This window comes from Anopheles stephensi, chromosome X (genome assembly GCF_013141755.1).
Source record: "Anopheles stephensi strain Indian chromosome X, UCI_ANSTEP_V1.0, whole genome shotgun sequence".
In the NCBI taxonomy this organism is placed as follows: Eukaryota; Metazoa; Arthropoda; class Insecta; order Diptera; family Culicidae; genus Anopheles; species Anopheles stephensi.
Window position 1 is genome coordinate 14,397,269 of NC_050201.1, and position 14,792 is coordinate 14,412,060.

Below are 14,792 nucleotides of genomic sequence, written 5' to 3' on the forward strand. Positions count from 1 at the left end.
GGTTGTTGTTACAACAGGTCATAATCGAGGTATTTACCGAACCATCAACTGTCCCGTAAGTCACGGACTACGGGCCAGGGAGGCGAGCAGCAAACCAAAAGAAGAAAAAAAACCCAACACGGATTTGCACTCTTTTCGCGCTCACATTATATCCAAGGGGGAGGCAGAGCTAGTTTTTTGTTGGTCAGCTGGTTTTGGTTACTTGCAGAATATCTGAAAAGGTCGTTTTTTACTCGCTTACACTCCTGGGTTGAGTTTAGCATTAAAAATGTTTCCGTGTGGGGTAGAAAGGCATGTTCGGGAAGCACATTTTGGTAGCGCTTTCTAATTACACACACACACACACACCCATCCACCCAACAACGTGGCCGACCGCGAAAAGTCTTGCCCCTTTTGCGCGCGAAAAACTGCGGCCTGGTGAACTAGGGAGACAACATTGCAACACGCTGATTGCGCCCGGCGTGCAATAATCATAAAACGGCAATGGCCAACGATGACCACCAGCAACACATCTTCCAGTGTCCCCAGTCCTCGCTTCATCTCCCCATCCTCCACATCCCCTCACCCACTTGCCCAGGTTTTTTGACAGTGGAAAACACTTAGGGACAGTGTGCCCGAGTGCATCGCCTGGCGATGCTCGGTGCGAAAGGAAATAAATTTTCATATGCTGATAAATGTTTTTCTGCTGGTTCTGCCTCTCTCTCTCGCTCTCTCTCTCTTTCGGTGGCCTTTCGAGTTTTTGGTGTTTGCTATTATTTGTGTGGTTTTGCTGTAGTTGTTGTTGCACTCCGCCGTATGCAAAAAGGCAAAACGTTTACAACCAGCCATTCGCGCCTTTCCCTCCTACCTCGAACCGGACTGCCGAGGAATAATTTATTTGGACATCCATTTTTTATTGCTTTTCATTTTCACTAATGCACTTCACATCGCGTTGCCCGCACCTCGTTTCCGCACCTCTCGAACGCTTTTCCGTCGCTCGTTTTTTGCTGTTGTTGATTAGGACAGTTGCAAAACTTCATTATAATGGCATTATGAATAGTTTTTGGGGAGCGCTTATTTGTCGCGTAAAGTAGTGCAACGTGGACGGGCACAACAGCCAGGAATGCATTGTGGCTAATTTTACTTTCTTCTCCCTCCCCCTTTTTACATCAAGTGAAGAGTGGAGGGATGCTCCTTATTAAAAGAGACCAGTAAAGTACTGCATAAGCTGTTAAAGAATTTCTTTTTGTGTTGTAATTTGCATGTATTTGGGCAATGTTTTGCAGCTTTATTCACAAATGTGCCTAAAAGTATGCTATTTGCTTGACACGTTTGCCAACAGTGATCAACAAACAGTTAATAAAGGCTTGAAGAACTAGGTTGGTGCTTAAATTGCATGCATTTAGGCGATATTTTCCAATAACTATTCCCTTCACGCCTCTCCCAAAAGTGGCTAACAAGCTATAAACTGCTTAAAGGCCTGAAAGAACTTAAATTTGCATGCATTTAGGCATTTTCTTTTGCTTTTTTTATTAATGTTTTCATTCAGTAAGCGTATGGTTCCTAAGTTATTTTTACTCTTATCTCTCTGCTTTTTCGTCCTTGAACCTTGAACGAATATATTGTGAAGAGTTTACTTATTTTTCTAAACAGATGATTCATTTAAAATGTTTCATAACAGAAAACTGGTATTTAATTAAATATTAAAATTATATTGAACTACTAATCCTTTGGAAAAGCAATAAACAGCTAATTTTGTATTATAATTTGTATGCATTTAGGCGTTTTCTTTTCCTAAGTAAATAAAGTACACCTGTGGCGTGATGCTTTGAAAAGAGTGGACCACAGGCAGTTGAAAAGTTCACCACAAGCTAGTTTTGTTTAGAAAGTGGCTTGCATTTAGGCGATGTTTTCAACTGCAGTAACTAATGCGCCTAAAAGTATACTTTCACGAGACGCCTCGGAAAAAATGATCAACAAACAGTAAATAGAAGAGTATAGATCGTTTGCTAACATTGTTTCTCAAAAGCAATCAGGTGTTAAATCAAATATTATTAAAATTGGAAACATTTGGATAAATTTGAGAAATCTTGAAAAAAAATGTCTAGGGCACTAACCAAAACACAGTCGGGAGACCGTTTAAGCCCGTAGAGAACTTAAAATTTATTTTAAATTGTATACATTTAGGCGTTTTTTTCTCAAATACTTTAAGAAAGTATGCCACTGGCTTGGAAGGTGTGCCAATCAGGCAGGTAATAAGGCCACCAAGAGTCAGTTTTTGCTGCAATTTGACATTCTAAATTCATCATATTCATTTCACTTATCCACGAAGACACTTATTATATGCTGCAAATTGCATGCATTTAGGCGTTTTTAAATTGAATTCATGAACCTGCCCGAAAGCATACTTTTCACACAGTGCCTATTTCAAAATGGCCAACTAGTGCTATGAGAAGCTTGTTTTGTTATATAAATTGCATGCATTTAGGCGATGTTTTCAACTAGATAGTTCTCGTAGTACCTTATTAAAATGAACAACAAACATTTGTTTGCAAAGAGAATGGTGAATTGTTTTTTTGTAACAAATTTCATACATTTAGGCGTTAGTTGAACTGCATTCATAGTTTTTCCCGGCACTCATGTATTTCGCGGGACAAGCGGTGGAATAGTGTTAATTTTTCGAACATTATCGTTGACGCCTGATTCACATGTGCTAAATTCGTTGAATCCTCGTCTTTAACGTCAACACTAGCTCTATTCAACTCTCTCTCTCTCTCTCACTCTCTCTCTCTCTCTCTCTCTGTCTGTCTCTTCACTCAAACCGTGAGTGAATGGTACGTCCGTTGACTATGCAAATTAAATTCACCCATTCGTTTTCGAACATTTCCGGGCCCATTATCGTCTTTCGGTATTAAAAACAAAATAAAAGCTGTACCACCCTCTCGGTCCGATTTTCACCGATATGGTGTACGGATTGGATGTGAATGGATGTGCCAGCAAAAAAACGAAAAAACACCTTCCTGCCACGACATTCCAATAGTCCCTGTGTCCCCAGTCGCTGGATGATGCACCAGTTGCACGCACTTTTGAAACCAACAGCACACACACGTGTCGTGTCGGACACATTTACATCGGATGCTCTTCGCACTACGGGCGGTTTTTCTCCTACAGCATGTTTTGTGCTCCCCTTTCCACAGGAATAGAAACCTTACGGAACTCTATCAAATGTAATTCCTGTTTTTCGCCCCACATTCTGGCACCGCACCTGGACGGGCTGGGACGGCGGGAGGGAAAGGGGTTTGCTGTTTTTCCGACGATTAATTGCGTGTTTGCGTAGTGATTTTCGAGTGATAAATGTAGCCCGGTGCACGTGCGGCTGTTGCAAAAGTCATGCTTTGAAAATTTCGTATCATAGTAGGATCGTTCTCTAGGGGTGACTTTTGGGGTTAGAAAAAGGCACTGGGGAGGGGGGACGGTGTGAATGGGGTTGGAACATGTTCGACACCAACGGATGATCTTTAATACAAGTGAAATTCATCATAATACGTTCGAAAAATTTGCTGCAATCCTGTCATTCCCTCCAATGAACAAAGCATTGCCTACATTTAGGCACTTCCGATGTTAGTTAAGCCAATCGGTTTGGTATTCGTTTTTTTTATACTTCATTTTGTGCAACTAAATAAAAATTTATTTCCTAGTTTATGCAAAAATAAATTTAATTTTAATTATTTGGAACCGCAAAAAGTGAAATAGGGATTAATTTGTATTAATTGCACAATTCCAACTGCCCAAATGTTCCACAAAACCACATATTTTCACAATAAAAGTAAAGGATACATTTCAATTTCGATTTTACTTGAACTTTACGCATTGTGCTAATTGGTAAAATTCGTTCCGTGTTGTTTTTGAGAAATACCACGCTTCGTTTTTAATGCTGTGCTGTATGGTTCCGGATTGGTCGCAACTCGATACCTTAACCAACACGGTAACCAACACCAACACAGTTGAGTTCGATGAAAATTTCAGCTTTTTTCTAACGTGCAAGTGAACATTACATTAACGCGAAACGACAGCAAAAAAAACTAGGGGATGTGCTGTCAAAACTAGAGCTATGAAAAAAAGGGGTTTCAATCAATTGCACACACCGGAGGTTACAAATTACAACTCAATTCGTTGGCGGTTTTGCTAGATGATACTTTTTTTTAAATAAATAGCTACAGACTGTCTATCAGGCAAAAAAGAAATCAAATTTCATGTACCGCAACGAGCACATGATTGCGCGTCGGGGTTTTTTTTGTTACTTTGTTTTGTTTTACTTAATTACGATTTATATCAACTAATGCATAAATTAGGGGGTAACGGGCGTACTAAACTATGCAATCAGCATCGCTGGAAATGTGAAATTGAATGCTTAAAGCAATTTATAGGTTTTATTCATCGTGCATCAAATTTTTACTACCTGTGGAGTAATGCTGATATTGTGGAGCCTCAAAGTATGCAATGTTTTTTTTTACTTTTTTAAAGGTTTTTGGAGGTAGGAAAAAACGGGTTGACAAAATTTTATCAATTTTAACAGTTTCAATAAAAATCCAATAGCAATACGGCCAGACCGTTCTTGATGAATATAAAAAAAATCCAAGAAAAACCTTTTTTGAGCCTTTCAAGTTTTTCAGATCAAACCAACATAAACAAAGATAGTTAACACAATTTTAAAGAAATTTTCAACGTAAAATTCACCATCAGTATCTTTAATTAATTAAAAAAAAATCCTAAATTTATACAAATCATAAGTCAAAGGAGCTGTTTTTATTTTTTTTAACAATATTTCGAGTATCTTTTCCCCTTTTTGCTACATCCAACAGTTCTAAACCTGTGTTTGCAGAATCAATCAGAACGATTGTCATCAACAATTTGCTAATCACCTGATCCGCAAAGGTACGCTAGCAAGGTTTCAGGCTTATCCTGACGAATTGGCAAAATTACCTTACCTAAACTCCCGAACACTTCCGGATAATGGGTCCAGCTTTTTAACGACCATCACCATCCCGGCTCGTAAGCAGTTCGCAATCATCCGGAACGGTTCCAGGCATCCCGACAACTTTTGCCCGATACGACTGCCCAGGGAGTTATGGTCCGATTCGTACATCCTTGCCCCCGTAGGGCGCCGTGAGGAATATACAGTGGCTAATTTGATGCCGGTCGTACATTACGAAAGGGTCGCCCCCAGAACGGCCCCGTGTGTTTCAACGTGCCAAAAACAAAAAAGCTGGCCATTTACACTCAACTCTAACGTTATGCTCCCCAAAAACCAGTCGATTCCGAAGTGGATTCCGGCCGAAGTTGACGACGCGCATTTCCAAAACTTGATTACATTTGATTGGAAAAGGAGTGGAAGGCCCCGGGTCACATACGCACACTAGTCCATCATAATAAATTCCATTATGTCTGGGTGAAATCCCCAGCCTCGTCAAATGGACAGGTGTAAAACTGGGCGAAAAATTCAGCACTAGTTTAGCGTGGAAAACTCCATTAGGCTTCGTTGCCGTTACACGGCGTGACAGAGCGTTACTACGAGTTACTTGATAGGCACGAGGCATCGCACGCCAAGAAAAGCCTCTGAACGGACGAAGACGCTACCACTGCAAACCCTTTTTCCTCACCCTTTCGAATGAATATTAAATTTGTGGAATTCGTGTAAATATATTTCCCTTTTCCGAACTTCATTAAACCTTGGACCCGACATGGCTGGCGTGGGAATGGCGTGAAAAGACAGCCGCTCTAAAATAATCTAAAAGCCCAATACTGATGAGACCGTCACCGACCGACCGCCGCATAGGCCCGACGAATGATAATAGTTTGTTCCGGGATCCATCCGTCCATCCGTCCGTCCGGCGGTCTTGTCACCCATTTGCCGCCTGATTTTACTATCAATCGAGGGAGATGGAGTAGAGAGACTTGCAGGGAACGAAGCTAGAGAATCCTGATGAAAAGCCTTGTGCGCGTGTGTGTTTCAATGGTAAAAACCCTTTTTCCGCACGGGGAAGACTCGAATTTTTCGGGCCCCGAACATTAATAGTGTCGGCCCGGGCATGGGTGAGGTGGCGGCATGTTTGCTAAATTAATTTGTTTATTTCTCGCCATTATCGTTTTTGGGGAGGGGAGGGGGGGAAAGAGGTGGGTTTGCCGTATCGCGGTTAGGAACGCCGGAAGGATACTTTCCTGCCATCCTCCTCCTCCCTCTCCTTCCCTTCCTCCACCAACCGCATTTGATCTGATTTAAGACTTAAAAAGACTTGCACAAAGTTCTTGGCAAAAGTCGGCACAACCTCACTCCAGCTAGCCTCATTTTAATTCACTTTCGTGTGTTTGTGGACATCCCGGTTTGATGTAAAATCAAATCAGATACCCGTCGTGCAGCGGAGGATGCGGCTTGGCCAAGCAAGTACAAAGTGGCCCAACAGCTTTACCACCTGTAATCTTGGCAGATTAGCAGCACGGTCAACCTTTAACGAGCGAAGGGTACGTTCGGTGCTTTTGAGATGAAAAATGCATACGACCGGCGGTTGATTGGCAGATGAGCCTGGGACTGGATGTAGTTGGCACGGGAAATGGCACGCGCCGGAAAAGGCTTTCTGTCGTTAGGTTGTAGGCGTTCCCAGGTCCTTTTGTTTACGATATAGTGTCTTCGGAAGAGATTACCTTCCGCCTTCAGCCTTGTTTAATAATAATTCTGGAATAAGCTACCTTGTAGTACTGATTGCATACTTTAAGGCATTTTCATTGGTTGAGATGATGTGACAAGCGATTTATTTCACATTAGTTAAGTAATTCTGATCATTATTAATGCCGTTTGAGTATTTGAGACTTATCGAACTCTTACATGACTGTAGTATAATTTTGATAAATTTTAAATCATTTATTGTTTCTACCATCGTTTGATAAATTTGTGTCTTTTGCAACTGTTTTGAACTGAAATATCTATCAAATAAAGGGTATACATACATAGGGTAGAAGGGATCTCTCGAGATTGTTGGTACTCAAGAAAAAGAGGACGGAAAAGGTCCAAATACTGTGCTTATTCTTATCGGAAGAGTTAAAACGGCTGTTAGAATTATCTACTTATTTTTATAGCGTTATATTGAACATTTGTAGCTGAATTGCTCATATAAATCGTTAAAGTTGAGCATCATCACTAGCATGGGGCTTGCTATAGCTATTGTGTCCGTAGTTTATAAAATGTAAATAAAAACACATTTATTTGTAATATCACGTCCAAGAGAATATGTTTGCAGTCTAAGTCTATAAAATGCATTTTGATTGGATTGTCTCCCCCGTCTCCAGTACTCAAGTCATCAAGTCAAGGATGGCTAGTAATGGTAGACTAACGTCAAGTCAGATTGTAGAGCCAAAAACGAGAAGGTCCAACAATTTCGGAGTCTTACGCTACTTCACACGTGCAATAAAAAGAGCGGACTCTGTACGGTTACTTCAAAAATGATGAACGCCAGCTCCAAAGGCCACACAACTAGAACATATAAAGTTGAAGTAAAGTTTTACCACTCTTCAAGACAGACAATTTCATATCCAAGATAACTGCATGTATTTTTTGAGGTTTAGTTTGATCTGTGCTCGAGCATTCGTTTAGTTATAAATGATAGGAATATCAATTCTACAGTACCTCAGAACAAAGACGCTTGCCAAAGGAGATGTTCGCGATCGTTTAAACACTACACCGCGATTGGAGATTCACAGATTCACATGGTATTCAGTTTCAGCCTTCATGGGCTAAATTATCCACATATTATCTACACGAGCACACAAAAGAGAAACACAACCCAGTTAAATCCCTAGATCAGATTAAGAAACACTCACGAAAGGTGTGGAGCATACATAACCAATTTTCAGCCTAAAATAGTAACTTTTTTTAGAGGATTAGATAGAAAAAACAGAGCCTTGTCAGTTTAACCATCAGTTCTGTGATGTAAGGTAACACAGAGCGTACGTACACGTGCTTTAACGATCGAGTTAATTTTTTTTTTGCATACTTTTAGGCGTCACACATTCAACACACATCGAAGCAGTGATCCACCAGGTGAACTTTACCCATATTAACAGTGTATTATTGTGCTTTCACCACAATTAACCACAACAATGAAATCACACTTTAAATTATTCACTGTACACCACACACTGCACACACTAAAAGATCGACTGCAGAGAGATTAGCGCCTAGCAATAAGGATATAATTTTAAAGTAATTGTTTTTAGTCATGAAAATTATCATGAAAATGGTTGTAGACTTCTCTTTTTATATCATTAGTGACATGGTATAAGAATTTTCATAAATCTTTCTTCACGAAGTCTGTTCAACATTAAGTGTTTGTTGTTGCGCCTAAATGTATGCACGTTCTATTTTGAAACTTTATTTAGTTTTTTTAAGTAAACATTTTAAAATTCTTAGGTTCTTAAATATGTGAGAAAAAAAATGCGAAAACTGATTGTCTTAAATAAAACAACAACAAAATAGTTGCTAAAATTTACATACATTTAGGCGTTTCAAGAAAAGAAACGCTTCTAGTAAAATAAATATTGCAGAAAAATGATTTTTTTCTTTCATCTTAAAAGCCATCTTGAATCGCTCTTCTTACCCCGTTAAAGACTTAAAAGTGCGACGATCCTAACACAAGCACTCCTACTCCTAATCCAGTGAGCCTCACCCGACTCAGGAACTATCGCAGTAACCCTCTTTAAGAGACCCAATTCGGGGACGACAGTCCCAGAACGGTCGTGAAATTTAGGTCGCACGCCGCTTGTTTGCCCAGCTTGTCAGCCACATTTATCGGGAGCAAAATTCGCTTCGTTTCGCTCTAAATTAATGATCAAGGCGCTTCAGCTAGCCCCAAAAATCAACTGCTAATCCATATCCACCAGCTCAGCTTAAGGTGAGCGTGTTTTACAGGATGCATATGCAATCGGAAAAAGGAATAAAACCCCTGTGTCCTTGCACCATTCCATCGATCAACGAGCGTCCGATCGGTAGTGGAGCAAAACGCCCGTCGGTAGTTTCGCGGGCGGTTTGTTTCGCGGCGAAAGGCTTCACTGCGGCTTTTTCTTTCTCCTCCACCGCAATGTGTGCTTTTTTAGCCCCACACGGTGAACAGCTGTCTTTTTGCGCGGTGACAAAACGCTGAGCGGGACGGGTAAAACCGAACCGAAAAACGTTCATTTCGCGGTGCTCGTTAATTATTCAAACTAGTCGGGGTTTTTGGGAAAACTTGTAAGCTTCTTACGAAACTAGCGACACAGCGTGTGTGTGTGTGTGTACGAGAGCGCGCACGGTTGCTCCGGTGAACATTACAATAAGGTGAAAGGAACTTCTTACAAAAAGCAACACACACACACACGTAATAGCGATCTGGCCCTGTTTGGTGGAACATTCTTCTAAGAAGGGAATTAAAAATGTAATGTAACAGAGATGGATGATTTTCCTAGTCGCGTTTTTGCTAATTTTTCTCCCTCCTGTTCGTTCGATCACTCGCCGTGACTGCTTTCTATTGAATTTAATTTCCCAAACCCGCCCCATCTCGCTCTCCTCTGTGTAGGTTTAGATTTAGATGATTTATGTACGGTTTTGCGCGGATAATAGCTGTTGGAAAATCAATTCCACCGGTGCTATTTGGGTGGTAGTTGGAAAGCTCTGCGACACATGTTTTCGTACCTTGTTATTCACTCAGCCATCCACTACACAATCACGTACTGATCTGATTATCTCCACCCAGCAAGCCACCAACCAGCCAGCACGGTGTCCCGTGTTTAGTCGCCCAACCAAGAAAAAACACAAGGGGGGGGGAGCAAACAAAACAACACCAAACAATATGTCACATATGTCATCGGGACGGTGTTTGATGGCGAGTAAATTTACGCGATTGATTACTTCCTCCACGCTGGAAAATTCGACCCCTCCCCGGTGCCCTCCCTCACTCAAAACCACCCGACTCACCAGTGTGCACGCATTGGGAATTATCAATTTCTTCTATCTGCTGTCATTACCACCACTAATCAGCATCAATTATGTATCTCACTCGCACGCAGTACGCTTTTCCAAAAGAAAAAACGAAAGTGGGAAAGCCGGAAAAACAAGGAAATAGTTGTACGAAACTGTGTTTTGAAATCAATTTTAGTTCACCAAGGGACGTGGTTCATTCTTTTTTTTTTTTTTTTTGGGTGGGCCTGGCGGTGTTGGTTTTATCATTATTCTATCCGGCCAAAGGTAAACACGAGTGTTAGGTTGGACAAATGACATAATGGATTTTTAGGACACTCTTTCATTAATTAGCTGGCTGTAGGGTAGGAGCCTAAAGGTAAGGGTGAAAATCGCGGCCCGAACGACCGACTGATCGCGTACACAGTATCGAACGCCCATAAATCAATGTAACGCGTGGGTTTATTCGTGAGCCATTAATGGGCCACCGACGGGAGTTCTGGAAGGTGTTTTTTTGTATTTGTTCTATCTAGTTTTGGGCAGTGTAGTCGCAGGGCTATTAAATAATTGATCCGCCCGTGTTTAACAGTTGAATAAGGCGAAAAGTATTATTGGCTTATCAGTAGTGTCGTTTTATCGATAGGTCATTGCAAAGTTTTAGGGGCTTACGATTCAAGAAGTGAACATTTTAGATGGCTCTACTCAAAACACATCGTCAAACAGCTTCTAAAGATATGCAATTGTTGATCTAAGGCTTAAAAGATCGCATTGTTGGAAAATTGCCTACATTTAGGAGCAACCGTGGGACAAGTTTGATTTTAAAGGATATTTTTACCGCCTTACGAATCTAGTGAAACTAATTTTTCCCTTCCATAAATTAAGACTAGGATTCCTCCATAATCTTACAGGATTCAATGAAATAATGGTGAGAATATTTACTCTACTAAAGAGATAAAATGTCAAAACAGCTCTTTAAGATTTTTTAGCTATAGTTTGCTATGTTTGCGTTAAAATATCGTTTATTTATAATATTGCCTACATTTAGGGGCATAATACTTTTATTTATTATTTATTATAGGGGCATAATACTTTTACTTAGAATTTAAACGCATTTCTTCTTTTTTTACCAAAGCAGAAGTTAATGTATATGTTTTGATACTTTATTAATCAATCATGCAATTTTGTTGAAACGCTCCTCCCTCAAAGTATGCAAGAAAAAGGTTTTATTATTCTTTTTTTCAGAGTGTATCCAAAGCACAACTTGTACATACAAAGAATTAAGATTTATTAATTCTGAATTACCCCTGAAGGATGAATGCATAAGGAAGGATGCAAGCGATAAGTTCATGTGTAAAAGATAGCGATCTTAAGTGCCAAGTGTCTACTTTTGGGGGGTTTTTTTTCGAGCTTTGAATTTATATGTTTGGTTTTTTTATTAATTTGTCTAATATTTGCTAATTAATAATAATGACATCATTTGAAAATTAAATTCTTGTTCCATAGCAATGGCCTGGCCGCATTGCTAGATTTAAATATTTTACTGTTTATAATTTAATACAAAATCTCCCAAAAAAGGCCTATAGCTTGGTAATTCATTTACTTTTTCATGTTTTGCACAAAATTTTTATACTCGAAGAATAATTTCCAATACGTTTTTCTATTTTACATTTCCTTTGTCTTTTCATCTTCTTTAGTCAAAAAAAGACTAAAGACTTAGACTTTAGACAAAAGTCTTCTTTGTACCGCTACCTTTAGTGGATGATGATAATAATAATAAATTAATTATCAATGATAGTACATTTTTTATGAGACCCCCTCGTCACCTCACATCGTCTCACAGAATCATAATATGTTCATTAACAATGTATTAATGATCGAAAGAACGTTTTGCGCGACAAAGTGCCTTCATGCAGGGACTACTTTTTTTGCATTTGACTTCAATATTTTATCAATCGATTTGAATAGTAGATTCTAAAACTGCATATTTTAAAGCGATTGGTAAAAGTGACTTCAAAAAGCCCTTCTTTACATACTCCTCTAGAAATTATTTTGCCTACATTAAGGGGTATTTTTGAAAAAGCATTTTTTCTTCAAACTTAAACAGCTTAAACTCTTAATCACACACAAAATTTGTATCTTATTACGAGTGAAAACATTTTACGAGCTACCTGCCGACGGTGCTGCTTCGACAAGGGAATTTTAACGCCTAAATTGCTACTACTTACGCAAGATCACACGTCACCCATGAACCACTGGCATCTAGCAGCTGATTGAAGACAGCAAACGGGGTTGATCTTTTTTCGGGTTTTTTGATTGGCGCTCGTACACGTCAGCTTTTTCTTAGCGTGTGTGTGCGTGTTTAACACTTAACTAATTTCACAAGATCGAGTTACTCGTCATCACTCGAGATAAAACGAGCTCACCCCTTCATTAACACACATCACTGTCACAGGGAGTGATCGACGTGACTGTTGCGAACTGCTATTATCACTTTGCTCGCTTAACCGCTGCTTGAAATCACCAGCGTTTTCTTGGTGACGGACTAGGTCTTGTACAAACGACGACAGCGACGACGACGATAACGACGATTCCGACGGGACCGATGACAGCGCGCGAACTTAGCGGGCGTGTTTGATGAACTAGAGAGCAAGAATCCTTTTTTTCTTGTTAAACGCACTCACACTCGCACACGCACTCGCAAACGTTGCAGGCTTGGTGCAGGTAAAGGTGAACCAGTGTGACCAGTGCGGCCGGACGTCAACGTCAGACTGACGGTGTTTGGTGCGACCGGACCTGGACGACGATCCACCGATCCAGACTGGCGCTAGCGCGAGCAGCAGCCCACGGTTGCACACGGAGCACCGTTGCTCCAGCGCGACTGCCGGAACGTCTCGATGCTGGAGCAACCGTTGGCTGCCGGCACCCGTAGCGACACACAAAAACCCGAACGTTTCGAACGCCGAACGCCCGAACCCGAAGCTAGACTCGGTCGGGCCTGTTGTGCACTGGTCGGATGCAGTTCGCTTCGGTCCTTCATACCCTGCCCATCGTGTACGCGGCGGTACAAAACCCGAACAAACTGTTTACAAACGTGCGGTGTTGTGTGTGGCATACACGCATGGACGATTTGTAGTCTTCCCGTGTTTCCCGACCACCCCCGGTCTCGCGCGTCGTATTACAAACCTCAAAACGATGATGGTTGACGTATCACTTATTTTAAAGTGCCACTGAAGGTGGTCCATTTCGCAGTTTGGGAAGTTTGCGTCAGAAAGATCGACCCTCACACGAATGCCGAAATTTTTCAAATAATTCCTCCATCTTTTTTTCTCCGGCCATTCGTCATTCAACTTCAGGATTAACTTCCCCGAAGCTTGTGGAGGCCTACCGACCGCAGCGAAAATCACCCAACCATTCCAACCCATCCAGCGCAATGCAAAAACCCGTCCACCGACCGACCTGCTGGCCATCAGTATTTCACTGGCTGCAGTTTTGCAATACAACAGCAGGCAAAACCCGCCACCCTGGGACCCTGGGAATGCTAGCAGGTGCTAATCAGCGATTGAAAAACAGTTTTGCATTCCCGCCAGCGACTCCCGCCCGGTCCGCCCTGCCCAGGTCCGTCGGTCCGAAGCACGGGAACGCGCAGCACTGGATAAACACATTTCCCTCATTTAACGCCCACCTCGAGCGCGGACACCGCCGGCACCCCCTTTTGCGACGCGCGTTCTTACCGACAGCTGCATATGCTCATATTATGCTAACAACAAATCAGCGCTCGACTCCATCAGTGCTCACCTCCTTTTCACCTTCCCCCCCACTGTGCGTATGTGTGTGTTTTCCTCCCAACTTCAAGAGTGTGCGTGTGGGTGTGTGTGGCACCGTTTTGCTTCGATCCGGGACCAAAAACCGTTTATCGGTCAGCTTTTAATTGGGTTTGTAATAGATAATGTCTTCCACATTAGGTGGCGAAGGAAGGGGGGGGGGGGGGGGGGGTTGCTACATTATGGTGCCGCGAGACACACTATTTAAGGTTCATCTCGGTGATGGTACTTTCTTGCATCGACACAGGCACACAAAAATACTTAAAATGAATTTGAAAATTATTTTTCTTGAAAATATATTTCAGTCTATTATTTTCGTGATTTGCTAGCTAAATACTAAAACATAATACTACTTTGTGCATAACTTTAGGCGTTAAGACTCACAAAAGAGTCTTCCTTTACGGTAGGTCTAAATAAATGGAATTGTCGCTTGTCGATAAAGCTCTTCGATTCACTGTTGTACCGAAAGAGAAGATAACAAAACGCCATAATGTATGCAATATAATTCTTCTAACGTTTTCACTCTCATTTGGACAGTACGGTCAAAAAAACTGCCAAAAGGATCTTCTTAACACAAAATGACTTAATTGAGCTTATTTTATATAATATTTTAGATGAGATGTTTATTAGAAGAAAAATAATTATCTCACAAAGGTATGTACAAAAGATGCCGTTCAGCAGCTAAAGCATCCATAATCACTGATAGAATCATGTAACAAACGTTTGGGTGTTTCTCGATGAAAATGAAAAATCACAAAATTTCGATAATTATATAAAATATAAAAATAAAAAAATTAAACAAACACTACGGCTTATTATTAAAAAGTTGGATTCCATTGATATAAGAATAAGATAGTAAAAATGTTTGAGGACGGTTGTCTTTGATAATGAGATGAACACTTGTCACTCTATAAATACAGTGACAGACAAAATAATCCTCTTTATAGCTAAAAAAGTTAAAAAATACAAAATAATGCGACAAAATAATGCTTCTGAAAAATCTAAATTAT